Source organism: Lepus europaeus, chromosome 5 (genome assembly GCF_033115175.1).
Source record: "Lepus europaeus isolate LE1 chromosome 5, mLepTim1.pri, whole genome shotgun sequence".
NCBI classification, from domain to species: domain Eukaryota; kingdom Metazoa; phylum Chordata; class Mammalia; order Lagomorpha; family Leporidae; genus Lepus; species Lepus europaeus.
Window position 1 is genome coordinate 52,971,352 of NC_084831.1, and position 18,873 is coordinate 52,990,224.

Here is an 18,873-nt window from a genome sequence, read left to right on the forward strand (position 1 = left end):
AATTACCCAGTCTGTTTCCTCAAGATAGACTTGTTTGTACAGCGACTCAACGTTGGAATGGCAGAACAGTAGGTACACACGCTGTACTTATAAGCTGTGTTTGTATTACAATGCTGTGTTTTTAACCTCCTCTTAGTTTGGAACACAAGCTGGTTAATGTCTTAGTTCTGTGCTTCCTGGATTATTGGTGAACGGCTCAGTTGTGTTTAATAACCAGAAAGGAAGGAACAAACAGGCCAGTACTGTCACTAAAAATATTTCCCATCTCTTAGGGTTTTACTTCTGTTTCATTATGAAGCGTATTTTAAAATTAGATATTGAGTCCTATACTCAGGAGATCAAAGAATTTTCAAATATCAAGGGTTCTTGAGTATATCCTTATTTTGTAAGAGTCTCCAGAGCTTATAGAAAAATCAGTTCCACAAGCATGCCTGATCCTTTCAACAGCAAACGACTAAAAATGACACTACATTTTTTCCTTATTTACATCCATGGTTATTTCCTACCCCACAGTTCTAACTATGCTTACCTATGGAATACAATCCATCTCTGATGATCATGTCTTACATGTTATGGGTAGGAGCAGTAATATCTACTAGTTATATTAAGCTCTGGAATTTTACAAAACACTTTCCTATGCATCATCTCATGGGGTATCTTGTAGATCTTCTCATGATATTTGAACAAAGCTAGGCCTACTGCACTGGAGTGTGAATTTTTAAAAATTGACACCTGTCTGAAATTTTTAAGAACAGGGCCATTTAACAATTAGGTTCAAGAACTCTAAATACTTACCTCCTAGGTGAAATAATGTTCTAGAAAGTGCCATTAAACATGGCTATTTCTCTATGTTTGTGGGTAGCCCACAAAGATCTCATTGAAATAATCTACAATGAATTAATCCAATTTTATTTCCTTTCCATATAGCAATTCTTTCTCATGAAAACAAACTTCGAAAATTGTAGTCTTTTTAATTACCAAGCTTACACACAAGTGTACACACACATACAACACAAGCCACACACAAATACACACAAAACCATTTATGTGTATAAAATATGTATCTAAATATGATTGATATTGATTCATTAAAAACATTTGTATAATGATTAATGACTTGCAAGACTATGTAAAGTAGAAAATATAAACATGAAAAGCCTGAAGATTGGGAAACATGTAAATTAAAGTGGGAAGGTAAAAGGCACAGGGACAGAAACAAGAGGCAGAAAGAGCTGCTGTCCTCTAGTTCACTCCCTAAATGCTTGCAATGGCTGTGGCTGGGCAGAACTAAAGCCTGGAGCCAGATACTCCATCCAGGTCTGTTGCGTGGATGGCAGAAACCCAATAATTTGAGTTGTCACCTGCCACCCTCTGGGGTTCACACTAGCAGGAAGGTAAAGTCTGGAACTAGAGCCAGGGATCAAACCTAGGTACTCGGATGTGAGACCATGAACATCTTAACCGGCATCTTTACCTAGGTCACGTGCCTGCCTCAGAGGAAGAAATTTGAACCAAGATTCTGCAATGTGGGTCTGCATGGCTAATAACATTGAGATAAAAGTTGGGTTCTGATTTTCCTGGCAGCCAAAGGAAAAAGGAAAACATACATGATTAATTACATGGTTCTCATTACCCATGAGAAAATACATACCATTGTCTCAAGGGAAGAGATATTGCCCTGGCACTTTGTTTTGATATAAATTTCGCACATAGAACTCCAACAGGAGGCTAAAGTAGACGCGTTAGAGGATTTGCTAAGGTACCTTCTCCCAGGGCCAGGAACTGGAAGTTGAGAACCTGAAAGAAATGTGTAACGGTCCATGAAAGACATTTGTTTTGGACCTGGTAGGGAACTTAGAAAAGCTGGAGATGTTTCAGAAGCTGGAGAAGTAGGTAGATATCAATGGCTTGAAATCATTTTAAATATTTCTCACATCCAGAATTTTGACTGAAGCTGAGCCACAGACAGCTCACATTGGAATTGTGTAAGAACTGGCATTTGCATGAGGACTGGATCCATATACTTTATGGCGTAAACAAGCAAGGTTGGCCACACAAGGTAGAACCTGAAGCACGTTAGCAAGATTCTTGGCTGGACGTAGATAGAGCAGGTGTTTATCCTTGTGCTTTTATTGTTTAATTTTCTTTTAAGTAACACTTTAAAACATTTTATTCAGAGAGAGAGAGACAGACTTACAGAGATCTTCTGTCCACTGGTTCACTCCCAAAATGCCCACACTGGCTGGGGCTGGACCAGCACGAGCCAGGAGCTGGGAACTCAGTTTGATCTTTGATTTACTTGGCAGGGATCTAGCCACTTAAGCTATCACCTGCTGCCTCCCAGAGCCTGCATTTGCAGGAAGCTGGAGTCAGCTGGGATTGGAACCCAGGCACTCCGACATGGGATGCAGACGTCCCAACCAGCAACTTCACTGCTAGGCCACGTGCCCACTCCCTCCTCAGTGCTTATTCTTAAAGGTGTTACAACAAAATTCTTCCTTGTGTATCTTCAAAGATCTCTTTAACAGTGAATAGTAACTATTGTTGCTTAAAGAGAAGTGAGGATTAAAAGATGCAGAGGCTTTTGAGAGGAAAAAGGCTGATTTAATTCCCCTCCAAATGGAAATGTTTGGTATCAGGTTCTTGTCTGAAAGCGGTTTCTCCTAGTGGAAAGAACTTGGGTTTCTTAAGCACAGTGAAGGGGTAGGTTTTGTTCAAGCCGGTTCACCCACCAAAGCAAACAACTCTGCTGTTTCCCAAGGTGATTGCTGGCACCGCTTAGCCTCTGCTGACCCAGTAACCTTTCCTTTGAGTCTCATCCACAGAGCTGCTCCGAGGGAGAACTTTCCCGTTCTCAGTATGACTTGGCCACGCTACGGTTGCTTAGGAGCAAGGGGGTTATTTACCCATGGGAGAAAGTGGTAGGTGTGAAGGTATGTGTTTTGACAACCGCCATTTCCCCAGGCAGTGGGCAGAGTTTCTCTTTTTGACCTTGCTCATTCATAGCAGAGAGGTGTAGGCTGGCACCTGTGTCCTCACCTAGTCTTGGGTGCTCAGAGCAGTTATTCCAGTGAAGTCTTGCACACAGGAGCAACCATGGGAAATGCAATGAGGTTAACATATTGTTAGGCTGTTTATTGTGATTTTATACTGTTAAGCATAGCAGTATGAAAGGAAGGTTTTCTTCTCCAAATATCTAACTCGTTGCTACAGTTACTTTTTTAATGTACAATCTCAGATTTATTTCATCAGAGAGCAACTGGGAGGTCCCAGAACAGTGACTAAGTGGGAATATGCAACAAGGACAAGTGAAAGCTTAGTTTCTAAGAATCCCAGTTTTGTGGAAATCCCCCTTAGACTAATGTTAGATGAGAAAACATGTGTGTGTTGGGTAAATCATTCCCCAACAGGATGTTTTATTTTTTGTGTTTAGTCTTTGTCCATAGTAACAATTATAATGAATGCATCAAAAATAAAGCATGCAGACCTTGTGACCTATCTTGTAATCAGCACAAATTAGTTTTGAGGCAGGAAAATCCAGCTGCATATTAGTTTTATTAGATGTTCCCAAACATTTTATTGCAATATTTTGGAAAAAACATCCACAAACAAACCTAAGTTTTCAATGTGTTTCCTATTCAATATGTATTTTAGTTTTTGAAGGATAATTAAATGGCATGTTTATAATTCCTTCATTCTTAATTCATTAGAGTGCTGCCTTTTGGGAAAATGATTTCAGCAAAGGAAGATTCCTCCTTGTTTCAACAACCTGCTTTTAGAGAAGGACCATGTCTTTAGCACCTCCCTCCCACAAATGTTCTCTAAACTCTAAAAATGCTTTGAAAAGTTAAAGCCATTCCTCTTCATTTAGTTCTAATGGTATTGAAATGAATTTTTTTCTATTCTGATGGTCACAAGTGCTACTGTTAATTGAACAACTAAATGAGCTGTGCACTGTGTCTGCTTTTTATCTTCCTTAATCCTCTTTCTGTTGTAAGGAAAACTGAGGTTCAGAGAGATTAAATACCTTGCACAGGTCACATGGCTCCTAAGTGGCTGAACAGAACCAGCCCTTCCTTCAACTTGCACCAGATATTTCTTGAGCACCTACTTTGCACAGACATCTCTCTGGTTTTACTGGCTATGTCAGTGAATAAAATGACTAAAATCTCTGCCCTTTACGGAGCTCCCATTCTGACTGAAAGACGTGGAGAGATAAAACATCAAACATGGAAAAGCACAGTACATGAGATGGTGATAAGTGCTATGGAGAAAAATTAAGAAGAGGGAGTCAGGAAGAAGTTGGCTGCAGGTGCTTTACCAGGACGTTGATATTTGGACAAAGACCTGCTGGAGGGGAGGGAGTGAGGCATACAGATCCCTGGGGTGGGACTCGGGTGGATGGATTGATGTGAGCAGGCCCACCAGGGGGGAGAGACTCAGGAAGGGGGCAGGGGCAGCGCCTGTGGGACGGTGGTACTCTGCAGCGCAGGCTCACTTGGAAGACTTGTGGAAACATGGGTTGTGCACAGACTCCTAGAGTTTCTAATTCAGAGATGTGTGCTTCTAGCAAGGTTGCCAGTGTCACTGGTCCAGGGAAGGCACTTTTGAGATCCAGCGAGGCTGTTGAAAGACTCTGGCTGTCACTCTTAGTAATGTGGATGCTGTTTGCAGGCCTTGAGCATAGGGGAAACAGGCTGTCTTGGTGCTGTTGAGAATCCACTGTGGGAGACAGGGCAGAAGAAGGAGAGCCAATGAGTGCACTCCTATAATAATTCAGATAAGAGATGATGGTGACATTGGTAAGCTCTGTTACCTTTACTCTGAACTTATTTGAGTTTATCCTCTAAAGCAAAAGCATACTAATTGTCCTTTATGCTAACCTAAAATTCCTTGGCTAACTCTTTAGCTTGAATATATGTATGAATTCCTTTTTAAAGAGCTGCTTATCTCCAACTCTGAGAAAAGGATGGGAAATATGGGGATATCAGAGTTGAGACACTTTTCCAGCATGACTGACAAGGGTCTCTGGAGGGTAAGGGAGTTTGTGGAACACCCTCTGGGAGACAACAAAGGGATAGGGTGGGAGTGAGATGTTCGGTTGGAGAAAAACCTCAGTTGCCCTTCAACTTCCTGCCGGTCCGGTCCGGCTATGATCTACCTTGGTAGGCTGCAATAGGTCAAAGTACTCAAGGTTGAAGAGATTTTGCTTGTAGTGCATACAAACGCTCTGTGAAAGAACCAAATCTTTGAGGAATGTGTAAGGGAAACGAGATCTGTAAGGTGGCACTGCTTTTACTTCCTTCCTCATATGCAAAATAAGGAGAGCAGTGAGGGGAAAGAAAGTTGAACTTGGAGTCACTGAGCTCCAAACAATAGCCTTGTGACCTTGCTTGAGGCTCTTAACTCCCATGGAAATGCGAAGAGTAGTAGCACTGGTCTCAGAGTCAGGCTCAGGTGAAGACTTGAAGCATGCTGACGGTAACCGTCATTATTATCACAATCACATGTAAGTGAATATGTATTTGCTTTTCAAGTTTGACATTCCTTGGCCCTTCACCAAAATTCCTGCTGTACACACAAGTAGCGTCGTCGTGTAAAGTAAGTTAGAGGCAATGGGGAGCGCATGCTGTGATTGTTAGGATGTGTGCTGGGCGTGGGGAGTAAGGAGGAGAGGGAAGGAAAAGCAGGCCTGTAAATGATGGGGATGCGTTACAGTTCCATTGGAGGAACAAGTTCTGGTGTTGTGTTGCACAGTGGGGTGACTGTGCTTAACAAAAACATTGGATATTTCAAAGTGGCTGTGAGAGAGGATTTTGAATGTTGTCACTACAAAGAAATGCTAAACGTGTAAGGTGATACGTATGCCAATTATGCTGATTCGACCTTTATACAAGGTGTGTACATGCATGGAACCATCACATTTTACCCCATAAGCAGGCACGCTTACTATATGTCAATCAAAAATAAAATAAAATTTCTTCTCCAAAAAGGGAAAATGGACCTGTGGTGGAGAACATGAAGGGTATTTAACTGGGGAGCCTGAGGCAGCGCACCAAGGGAAGGAGACAGAAAGAGGGCAGCGGTGGAAAGAATCGCAAGTTCTCGGAACGTCTTAGTAGGGCAGAGGTTAGCCATGAGGCAACTCATTCCCATGCCCCAAATGGCATCAGGCCAGATGGCTCTCATGGATCCTCCATTAAACACAAGGTGGCATTGGCTGGACCTGATGCCATCTCTACATTTTTTAGAAGAAGCAGAAAACAAGTGAAGGATCAAAGAGGTTGCAGACTAGACTTTGGAGACTTCGTGCTGAGGTGTCTATGAAAGGCAGACCCCTGAAATCTGATATCCATGCAGACCCGTTACACAGAGAAGCTGAGAGCCCACATGGTTTTGCTAAGTCCTATGTAAGCACCTGAGCACTACTGATTCTTCTGTTCATGTCCTGGGGCCATATCATACGTGGCCTGCTCCTCCAGTGGGATGGGAACAAAAAGGAAAACCATCCTGTCCTCGGGGCCTGCCTGCTCACTGAGTCCTCATATGGGCAGCATTAATCCTGTTTAACGGGGCAAGACTCTGAGGCTTGGTAGTAAAAGAGTAAGGCTGAAATTCAAACCCAGAGCCCGACTTCAAAGGTTGCTTTTCCGATAGCGAGAAATTACCTTCTCCAGATTGTTTCCAAGGACTCCTATTCAGCTTTTCGCCTTCTCTCACCTCCCTGGCTCTCTGCTCACCTATCTTTTGGCCGCTTCACCTAAACCCTGGATTTTGGTCTTGGGGATTTAGTGTAGGATTTTTTTCCTTCAGCTGTTGTTTCTGGAATAGTTTCTTGCACAAACTTCTTTACCACTTCCCATTACTAATATCTAGGGACCTGCAAGTTGTTTCCTGAATCCCCTACTTGGTGGAGTTTCTCACCAACCCCATCCAATCTCACAAATACATAGTGCCCACCTACTGGCCTGGAGTAGGTGCTATGTCATAGGACTAGCCAGGCCATGCACCATCAAGCATTGTATGTCTCATCATATCAGTGTACCAAAAGCTCTTAGGATGTGAGAAGATTTGTCTTATGCCCAACTCTAGAAATCTTTGTGCCTTTTGAAGGACCATCCTTTTCTGATTAGCCTTGCTTTCCTTTGCCACATCTAACCCAGTGCTGCCCATTGTAGGAGGGATTCAGGCAGTAGTGGGTTGATTAACAGAGACTAGATTACCCACTTAAAATAAAAGCAGTATCTTTAGGAAAAAAGTTTGTTGGAGTGATGTGAGCGTGGAAGGATTTATGCATGCTGTGATAACAATACCTGCCATGATCTGCATGTTTGTGTCTACCCTAAAAGTCAGGGAATGATGCTGTGCTGTAGTGGGCTAAGCCTCCCCCTGCAGCATCCTATATGGGTGCCGGTTTATGTCCTGATTGCCCCTCTTCTGATCCAGCTCCGTGTTTATAGCCTGCGAAAGCAGTAGAAGATGGCCCAAGTGCTTGGGCCCCTGCACCCTCATGAGAGACCCAGAAGAAGCTCCTGGCTCCTGGCTTCAGCCTGGCCCAGCTCTGGCCATTGATGGACATTTGGGGAGTGAACCAGCAGATGGAAGATCTCTCTGACTCTCCTCTCTGTCCATAACTCTACCTCTCAAATCAATAAATAAATCTTGAAAGAAAATCACAGTGATGATCCCCATAGTGATGTGTTAGGAGGTTGGCCCTTTCAGAAGGCGACTGGGTCATGAAGACAGCACACTAGTAATAGGATCAGTGCCCATGTAAAAGGAAGACCCAGAGGACAAAGTAGCCCCTTTTGCTTCCTGAGGACATGGCTGGAAGTGACCTCTGTGAGGAAGAGTGCTGTCACCAGATACCACGTCTGCTGGAGCTTTGATCTGAGACTTCCCTGCTCCCAGAACTGTGTGAAATAGATTTCTGCTGTTTATAAACTCCCTAGTTCATGGTATTTGTTATAGAAGCCTGAACAGACTAAGACAACACTACAGCCCAACACCAGAAAATGTGTGTGTTTTTTTTTTTTTAAAAAACATAATGAGAATCGGTCATGTGGATATGTGTGTTGAGTGATGGGGCAATCAGCCAGCATTCCATCAGGCATCATTTCCAAGACACTGTGGCTGGGTTTCCTTTCTGTACTTTTGTTAACTTGCTCTGGAGTCACGGGTGGGAGTATCTCCCCAGCACAGGGGATTGGGCACGGAGTCACCTGTTGGTGATGGCTCCATATTTGTGAACCTTTAGCACACTACTTTGCAGGCGTCTTTTAAAAGTCTCCAGATTTTCCTCAGCCTTTGTAGTGATAACTGATGCATCTGAAGTGGAGCTGGCAGCTATTCTGGGCCGAGAGTTAGAAAATATAGGCCATCCTGCCCTCCCTATAAATGTAAGTTGTTGTTGTTATGCTGACAGTGACCTCCTCCCTGGAGAATGGAGATGCAGCATCTCAGAGAGAGAACACACTTTGCAATGAAGTGGGCAGCAACAGTGTGATGATGTGATCTTGTGGAAATGAATTTGCCTTTATGACAGATCATTATCCCCGTCTGTAGCTGAACCGAATGAAGGGTGAGTCTAGTAGAGTAGCCTGGAGGTACCTGGAATTGATTGGCTTAGCTTTTTTTTTTTGACAGGCAGAGTGGATAGTGAGAGAGAGAGAGAGAGAGAGAGAGGGAAAGGTCTTCCTTTTTGCCTTTGGTTCACCCTCCAATGGCCGCTGCGGCTGGCACATCTTGCTGATCCGAAGCCAGGAGCCAGGTGCTTCTCCTGGTCTCCCATGCGGGTGCAGGGCCCAAGCACTTGGGCCATCCTCCACTGCCTTCCCAGGCCACAGCAGAGAGCTGGCCAGGAAGAGGGGCAACTAGGATAGAATCCGACGCCCCAACCGGGACTAGAACCTGGTGTGCCAGCGCCGCAAGGCAGAGGATTAGCCTGTTAAGCCACGGCGCCGGCCTTGGCTTAGCATTTTTTAAGCAGGAGATGTGCTAGCATCCAGGTTTTCTCTGTTATGAATGTTGCAGAGTGAGGCAGAGATGAAGGAAGGCACATTTCCTTGCTGGTAATGACGGAGAGCAGGTGGTAGTGACAATCTCTTCACAAAACAATAAATGCAGTTTCTTATGTGCTTTGCCATTTGAGTGCTTGAGTCAAAGGATTAAATGAGTGGGAAAAATCCATAAGACATTTTCAACAGCATTGACAATAAAACTTACTTGAAGTCTCATTGTGCATTCCACTTCTAGGAAAGCACAAGGATTTATTTTGAAGGTGGATAAGATGAGCCTTGCCTCCCAGGTGTCTCTAACCCAGGGTCATGCTTTAATGGCTGTGTGTAAAAAAGAACTGTCCTATGTAACTGAGCTGTTGTGGGTAGCAAGTGGCAGTTTTACATAAAGGCCAACTGTGGCATAATGAAGTAGGCGCCTGCGTGGGGAGAACATGGGCTTGCCGTCATTTATGCTTACATCCTGACTTTGTCCTTTTCCAATGTGGTGACCGCCAGCAAATCACTGGAACCTTCCTCGGTTAAGGAGCAAAGAGGTCAATATCTAGCTCTTATATTTTGTTTTAGCTTTAGTTCCAAGTGTATAGTAAGTCTTCCATAAATGGTTGCAAAAATTGTCACCTCCAGCTTCCTGGCTATTGTTATTGTTGCTGTCAGTGTCTTGGTTTGGGAACTTTGGTGGTGAAAACTCCATGCTGGATTCCAAGCAAGACTCTTAGCTCTTATTTGAATGTTTGAGGACCAAGGCTGACATAAAGCTGCACAGACTCAGAATTTGTACAGGAGCCAGAGAAGTCCACCCCCATTGTTTAGCAACCTGCACTGCCGAGCCAGACTCTCAAACCATCCTCCTATTGCCTGATTGACAGAAGAGGTACACCAACTGTTACACATCTCTGTGAATACTCTGTAGTCACCCCCATCTTCATCTTCTTTTCTGTAGTTTCCCTGATAGAGCCTTTACTGCAGTACTCTTTATGTTGTGTTAATTATGTGGAGATTGGCGCTCAACAGTTTCTGTAGGGGCTTTATCACAGCCGACTATGAAGAGATCACTAATTCATGTTCCTCCTATGAACCCTGGAATAATTATCTTCTTTACTACTTTTTAAATAAAGATTTATTTATTTATTTATTTGAAAGTCAGAGTTACAGAGAGAGAGATGGGGAGGGGAGAAACAGAGATCTCCTATCCACTGGTTCACTCCCCAGATGACCACAACAGCTGGAGCTAGGCTGGTCCAAAGCCAGGAGCCAGGAGTTTTCTCTGGGTCTCCCATGTGGGTGCAGGAGCCCAAGGACTTGGGCCATCTTCCACTGCTTTCCCAGGCCATAGCAGAGAGCTGGATCAGAAGTGGAGCATCCGGGTCTCAAACCGGCGCCCACATGGGATGACAGTGCCGCAGGTGGTGGCTTTACCCACTAAGCCACAGTGCCAGCCCCTATCTTCTTTGGTATTAATGGCCATTATCTTTCATTTGAGACATGAGATAAGTGTTCTCCATACCTGACCAAAAGGCCCGTGACTCACACTTAGGTGTGATTTTTCCTTACTTGCGTCTTTTCATGCTTCTGTGCGTTTTACCTTTTCCTTCCTCCTCTAATGTTTGTCTCTTGCTTTCAACAGCAAGAAAGAAAAATCAGAATATTCACACAGAGGCTCACGTGTACAAAGCCCTGGTTCTAGGTTCCTTCCAGTTCAAGGGGTCAAAGCAAACTCAAAAGGATGGGTGGATGTTTCCTTTTCCCTTTAATTTTCTACTTTATAGAATGATGGCATGAAATAGTAGTAAATTGCTTCTTTTTTCCTTTCTAAAAGCAAAGTAGAAGCCTGTTTTTAAAGCCCTTGCCTTTGAATGCATAAAAATACCTAGAGAGTTTTACTGTGAGAGATATTTTACAAAGGAAGACGCAGTTGGAGTTGCTCAGTCAAGATGTATCTCGGGTGAAATGTTAATCAATTCAGCGTTTCTTTGTGTTCTGGAAGTCTCTTTCGTGTGCTGGGCTGGTGGCCACATTTCCTGGTAGTAAGGATGTGCGATCAGACTTTACCATGTCTGTCACAGTGAGAAAGAGACGCAGCAGCAGCAGGAAAAGACCACTGGGAATGGAGGGGCTCATCCCACCTTCCAACTGTAAGGGCCGTTTTCACCTCTACCTGATTACTTCCTGCAAGCTTAATGCTGTTTGGAAACCAAGCACCAACAAGGAGGTAGTGCTCGTGCCTATGGAGGATTTGGAAATAAGTATGGCTCTTCCTCCTTGCAAGAATGCCTGTATTTTGGGGCATGAGGGCATGGTTAATGTAAGGGAGAGAAGGAAGGGCAAGTGAAGGACCAAAAACCTTGTGGTGCCCTGGATGGGCCTGCCCAACCATTGCTTCCCCACGTGCCCACAGCATCTCTGCTAGGAAGGGCTGGCCAGACCCTTCACCCTCAGCACTGTCCCCACAAGCTCCCGCTCTAGCCAGGGGAAGACAAACATGCCGTCTGCTGCCTTTCTTTTACTTCCTTGTCCCCCATACTCCTTTCCCTTCTCTCCTCACCTCCCTTCCTCTCTGTTTCCTTCTCTCCACCCCTCCCTCCTTACTTCCCTCCCTCAGAGTCTCTTGTAGCTCCTTCAAGAGCCAATGCATGCATCTCAGGACACTGTCAGTTCCCACCTCCTGTTCTTAGTAGGTGCTACATCCTCTGTTCCCATTGTCCTTGGGACATACGCCACTCCACCTGGATGGTCATCTCACCATAGCATGGTATTTTCATTGTTACCTACCTGGATAAGCTTCTGGTCAGCAGGTTCTCAGTCTTCTCTCCATGCCACAGCAGTAACACAATTCTGCAAGTTATGGGGCCCGTAGTTTTAGTTTCAGTGGAATGAATGAATGAGTAGTAGATGCTCAGTATTGCATTGCGTTTTCTGAAAGTGATTTTTTAAAAGTGCATGACAGTACTGTGCTAGAGTCAAGTAAAAATTAGGGCAGGGTTTTTCAACCTCAGTGTTATTCACCTTTTGGGCAAGATGCTTCTTTCTTCTGGGTCACTACTGTGTGCATTGTAGCATGTTTAGCAGCACCGCTGGCCTACAGAAGAATGCCTCAATGTGATGACCAAAAATATATCCAGACACTGCCAGATATCGCCTAGAGTCAAAATCATTCCCAGTGAGGGAATCTGGGTGAAGGTAAAGGAAGACTTCTAACATGCAGTACATTCTATTTAATAAGCCAAGTTTATACATGTCGTGGCATCAATAGTTTATCAGTCCACTTAGTAAACACATATGAAGTTCTCTACCTATTAGTGGGCTGTGTTCCCTTCATTGTGAATAGGTGACAATTTTGCAAGCTTTTACTACTGGGATAATTTCACTAACTGACGCTCAAAGCACCTGCACACATGGTGACGAATCTTTGGAGTCACCATTGAAGTTGTACATGCCTAAAAATAGCATCGGCAATGTTAGGAAGTGGCGCCCACTGCACTGACTTCCCACAACTGCAGCACTTGCTGGCTGTTGTTCCGGAGTGTGTGCATTGTTTAATCCTCACTCCAGTGACAGAACAACAAGTGGTTACATGGGTTGCTGCAGGTCTTCGACCTCAGTAGAGAAGAGCTTTGTGTGTGTCTGCCAGGCAGCAAGGCCTGGGCTCTATGCCATGCTGCTCACCTCTTATGTGAATCTTTTCACCCAGTGGGGAATAAAGGTTGCTCACTTCTGTGTAGAGGTTGGCCACAACCAAGATGTGAAGAGCTGTGTGTTAGCCATTCCCTGTGGTAGCACCTGTACCCTATGTCATGGGCAACCTTATATATCTGATGACAGTAAGCCTGGCCATGTATGCTTGTGGATCCACAGTTGGCATGCCATTTGGGTGGTGTGAGATAGTTTGTGGACGTGAACCATGGCCATGCATATTTGCACACTCTTCTATCTTTTCTCATACCAGGTCTTTGTAAATGCAGCGTCCATATCCCTTACAGGTTTTCAGTTGAAAACACAGGTGTCAGCATGTCCCTATGGTTGTTTTCTATTAGAATTCGTTATTACCTCACTTGATTGGCAACACCAGATGAACTCCTTAACTGTGGTTCTTAGTAGCATTCTGTAGTACACTGCTGACCCTCTCCCCATTATTTTGACTTGGAAAGAAAATTCAAATTGGGACTTATTCACAATAAGGTTTGTTCTATTCAGAGACTCATCTGATGCAAAATATACAAACCAAAACAAAGCAAAAAAATACTTACAAATAATCCTGTTCTCAAAGTGTTCTCTCATAGCTTCCATTATTAAGTTTGTATGGCTTTAACCTTGCACATAGGAAGAAAAATACAACAAATTAAGTAGGGGAGAAGGATGGATCAAAACCACTTGTAAGGGGGAAGAGGTATGGGAAAGTGGTGTTAAAGGATGCAAATTGGAGAGATCATTGTTTTAGTGGTATTTAAATGGAAGGAAGAACCTCTCCACAAGGTTATTTGGTGAAGGACATTACCCTGGGACTGTAAAACTGGAGTTTCGGCGTGGTGGGATCCACTGGGTCATAATCTGGTGAGAAAAAATTCTACTGTACATAGATCTGAAAGTCATGGATTTATATTACATATATCACACTGGTGACAGTAATGGTGACCACAATCTGATCATCGTCTTTGGGGCCCTAACAGCCTAGAACTCTGGAGTTGGGAGTTTTACCCATGCAGTTAGAGAGTGGTGCCTTGATTAAGTGCCTGAGTTTTCTAGTTCACTTGCTTGGGTTTAAATCTTACCTCTGCCAATGACTATCTGTGTGACCTTAAGTTAGTTGCTTAGCCTCTGTGCCTCAATTGCTTTATCTGTAAAATGAGGTTGTAATAGTTCATGCTCTATAGCACTTCCAAGAGGCAACCCCTAACTCTCTCACTAGGATAGTGCCTTCTGTGCTCCCAGAGCTTGTCCTCACTATAAGAGCCCTTATTGCATTGTATTGTAAATGTTCCCACATTGGCCTGCCTCCCCTCAAAGACTGCAAGTACCTAAAGGGCAAGAACAAGTACCTTAATGCCTGCCAAGACACCTGGAACAGAAGAGGGATTCAACAAATGTTTCTTGAATAAATGAGTGGAAGCTTAACTAACTTATTTAAGGTCACAAAGCTAGTAAGAGAATGAGTCCCATATCTGGCATAAAAATAAATAGGTATAACAAGAAAAATCCCCCCAATAATAATAATGATAATATACTAAATTGATTCAAGGCTGACCATTACTCACAAAATATCATCCAAAATACTTGAAACCTTCCAAATTTTGGTTAGAATGTGGTCCTAGTACTCACCTTATCCTCTGCCTCTAGCATATGCACTTGTGTCCCTATCTATAGAGTAATACTTGTTGCTCCCCAGGAATCCGACTTACACTTTCATCTTTTCTCAACCAGTCACCAGTATTTACTGAGGCGTACATTATAGAGCCATGTGATGCTCTGAGGACACAGAAATGATATCAAAATATGGTGACATTTGAACTGGGTCTTTCAGGGATGAATCAAGTCTTCCTCCCTAGGTCTTCTTTGAAAGCTGTTTTTACTAGACTACAAGCACTTGAGGACATTAAATATGTTGAAGTTTGTTCTAAATTTGCCATCTGTACTTGGTTCATAGATTGGCATGGGCACATAATTGTTGAATGGATCAGTCATGCCTTTGGGAAAAGTTTTGAAAGCACCACTAAAAAAACCCCTTACATTTAGCTTCTCTCTCACCTTTTTGATGATAGTTGAAACTTCAGAAATTAGCCACTGAACTTTTTTTTCCCCAAATGATTGACTATATAATAGAGCAAAAATGATATTGGCTTCACCAGCTGTGACCAGAATGGTGTTTTGTTCAAATTAGCCACAAATCATGACCATGGTGCCATTTGTTGCTAAGTGGTGACACTGAAGTAAAAAAATGCCCAAAATAGTGAATAACATTTCAGATGCTCCTGATGGTTTACATCTGACATGCTTTTCTTTTCTTTCTTTTTTTTTTAAAGATTTATTTTATTTATTTGAAAGTGTTACAGAGAGAGGTAGAGACAGGGAGAGAGGTCTTCCATCCACTGGTTCACTGCCCCAGATGGCTGCAACGGCAGAGCTGCGCCGATCCGAAGCCAGGAGCCAGGAGCTTCTTCCAGGTCTCCCATACCAGTGCAGGGGCCCAAGGACTTGGGCCATCTTCTACTACTTTCCCAAGCCATAGCAGAGAGCTGGATTGGAAGAAGAGCAGCTGGGACTAGAACCAGTACCCATATGGATGCCAGCGCTTCAGGCCAGGGCTTTAACCCACCGCGCCACCATGCCGGCCCTAACGTGCTTTTCTTTATGTGAGTTTTGGAGGGACTAAACAAAATTAAACACACCCACATAAATGTGCATACATTCCATACACATATACAGGGCTTCCCACCTGGTCTGGGTTTGCCACCTTGGAAGACTGTATAGATGTGCTAGGGTTGGGGGCAGGAAGTGAACTAAGGGAGCAGTCCGTGGTAATCAAAAGCTGAAGGACTTCCATGCATCCTGGCACAGGGTAGCTGCCCTTGGCTCTCAGTTTTGGAAAAATGACAGGTATTCAATAAGCTATTGGAACATTTTTTTAAAAATGAGAGCTGGAGGAGCTGCCCTACTTCCGAGACAAAGGCACTGATTGGAATTCCTGGTTGTTTGACACAATGTGGCCTGTTGCTTAGTTTTCTGTTTGTTTTCAGGGTATTGTTCATTTGGTTTTACCAATAGGGACTTATGTCGTTTTGGCCCCTTGTCTTATTTCACCTTCATTCTTACATTGAGAGCAGGGAACAGCACATGTGAATTTTATACTTTTCCATGTTATTTCATATGTCTGTAGAACCTGTGGACTTGTAGATACAGGGATGCTGTTGTGAACCACAAGATGTTGTCTGAGCGCTTCCCAGGAGCTTATGAGTACAGTGAACACATCTCAGCAGCAGCAAAAGGAGATTGGAGAGGCGTGGTCAACATTGTCACATAAAAAGATAAACATGAGCCAATGTTTGAAATCAGACTTCTTTTAGAAGTCTGGTTCATAGTGATAGACCCTAGGTCTGAGAGCCTCCCAAAACATGGCAATCAAATACACTGTCATTTTTGGTTTTGGTTTTTTGCTTTATCTTATGTCAAATCTCACTATAAACTCTGGGCTAGAAAATTGGGTAAGGGTGAGGGGCACAGGCATGGGTGAGGAAGAAGAGACATTGGAATAGAATTGTCAGAATCAGCCCCTGGCTTGTAAGGAGTTTGCATCCTAACTACAGAGTCAGTAACTGTCAGTGAGTCAGTGGTGGGCAAGATAATGCAGTACTGATACCTAACCAGGTATGAAAGGTGGTGTTTATGCCATAGAGGTTTTCACTCAGGACCAGATACCCCTCCTTGGGGTATTCAAACACATGTGAGAACATTTTTGGTTGACATGAGAAGGGATTATTGCTGGCATTCAGTGGTGGAGGCCAGGAACTCCAAGTGTCCAGTGTTGTTCAGGTTCATTGTGAACACTGTAAGTAGTTCTCAAAATGCGAATAACCCTGGCAAGAAGTGCTGCAGTACTTCCGAGAAGAACGGGGCATCGTGACTTGGAGCTGAGGATGAAATGTCCAGTCCTTGAGTCAAACAAAGGTTCTGTTCCCTCCAATCAGGGAAATGGCCTGCACCAGGACGTGCTTCACTGATCAAAGCCAGTAAAGTGAAACATGTCAATCATTCTCCTGCCTAAAAGGCCAAATTCTTTTACCATTGATTTAAAGCTATAAGGAATCAGGACCCTTTCTTTAATGATGCTTTCTGATGACTCTCTATACTGAAGGAAGGCGGCCCTGCACTTGTGTATTTCTACGTTCCGTAGAAATGCTTTATATTTTTATATGTACACACATATATAATCTAAAATATTTTCACGTTTAAAAAGTGAAATAACTACTTGAAAAATAACTGAAAAACAAAATTATATTTCTCAATACTTGTTTTCTAGAGCAAGCAACACAGCAAATTAGTTAACAAAGTAAGTTTTTGGCAAACAAATTTTTAAAAAATTAAGTAGAATTTTTTTTAAAAAAAGACATTTTTGCTTTTTAATTCTTTCTTTCTCTAAATACTCCTATACATTGTTTATTAGAAAAGTAGGTAAAATTTGATCTGCTCCACAGGAAACTGACCTGAGGTCTAGTTCTAGAGTATCAGTAGTTATCATCCCCAAATCATAAGGCCAAGATGCATATCCTCAAATGCGGGATAATGGGTGGCTGGTGCAGATGTTTAATATGCATTTAAAAAACTGGATGAGATTCATATTTAAAATTATTTAAGGAATTATAAATAATCATTTTTATAAATACTACAAATGAGGATTGATATAAAGTTATATTTACAAATTCATTTCCTAAAATTTGTGTGAAGTTTTTAAAAAACAATTTAGAGACCATGTACAATTATATGTCACTTTTTTTTAAAAGAAAAACCCCAAGAAATGCCAGAGGGTTATTTTTTTTAAAGATTTATTTATTTATTTGAAAAGCAGAGTTACAGAGAGGCCAAGGCAGTGGTAGAGAGAGAGGTCTTCCATCTGCTGGTTCACTCCCCAGATGGCTGTAATGGCCAGAGCTGCACCAATCCAAAGCCAGGAGACAGAAGCTTCCTGCAGGTCTCCCACGCAGGTACAGGGGCTCAAGGACTTGGTCCATCTTCCATTTCTTTCCCAGGCCATAGCAGAGAGCTAGATCATAAGTGGAGCAGGTGGGACTAGAACCAGCGCCCGTATGGGATGCCGGCAGTGCCACAGTGCTGGCCCTGAGGGTTTGTTTTTAATAATAAATGTTGTGTTACTTGCTTTAGAAAATAATTTGTTTTTTACTCAAAAAATTTATTCAAAGCTATATTGTCATCATTTTAATTTATATACACAGCATTTTATGACACATCTACATTAGCATTTTATGTTGAAAGAACATGGTTATTTCAAAATTCTTTTAAAATTTCCCTATATGCGTCAAGATCTAAGGTATAAAGAATATATTTATTTTCTATAATAACAGCCATCACTTTTAGAGCACATTCTGTGTTCCAGATTCTTTGCTAAGCACTTTAAATGCACACTATCTAACAACAAATTTAGGAGGAAGTTCCAGGCGTTACAGTCATGTTATAGGTGGGAAAATGGAAGCCTGGGGTAGTTAGGATTCAGTTTTCTCCAAAAGTGCTCCTCCAACTTTATTTTATGTAAATAACCTCAGAAATATTTTTAAATGAACACTTGCTGTATTTAACCCTCAATAAGCAAAAAGAAAGTGCCTTGCCGTTTTACCCTCATTTGTATTTCGCCCAGAGCATTTGGTTTTTCTGATTACAGATAACTAAAAGCTGGAAACTTTTTAGTGTTTGAGAGTTACATGCTTTAAATGAGATATATAGCTTATTTAAATTCAAACCTAGGTCTGGAGAGGTTTGATAAATGAGGCAAAATTAAGTGAAGTTTCACAAGCCACGATAATAACTTGCTGAGAATGGATACTGGCAGGTTTGAATCCTTGGTTGCGAGCTGACACTTTGAGGGAATGTTCTTAGCAAAACACTCACTTCGTCGGAAATTAGGTCAGCCTTCTGGAACATTTATCACATATACCTGTCACCAGCAAGACCCAGTCCTTACGATGAACTGAGAGCCCGAGCGCGCAGTCATGCTCTGAGCTGCAAAGGACACTGTAACCCAGTCGTTCTCCAAGTATGCGAGCTTGGCAGAAGCACCCACGAGACTGAAGCCAACACCCATATAGTTGCTCTGGGAATTGAATTCCTTAATACTCTGTTTATAGAATTTTGA

The 18,873-nt window shown here is 42.8% G+C and overlaps 1 protein-coding gene across 3 annotated transcripts in view; it reads left to right on the forward strand.

Annotated features, from left to right (window-relative positions):
- Positions 1–18,873, forward strand: part of NFIA (nuclear factor I A) — a 394,118-nt gene that overhangs the window by 221,234 nt on the left and 154,011 nt on the right. The gene's annotated exons all lie outside the window — the stretch shown is intronic.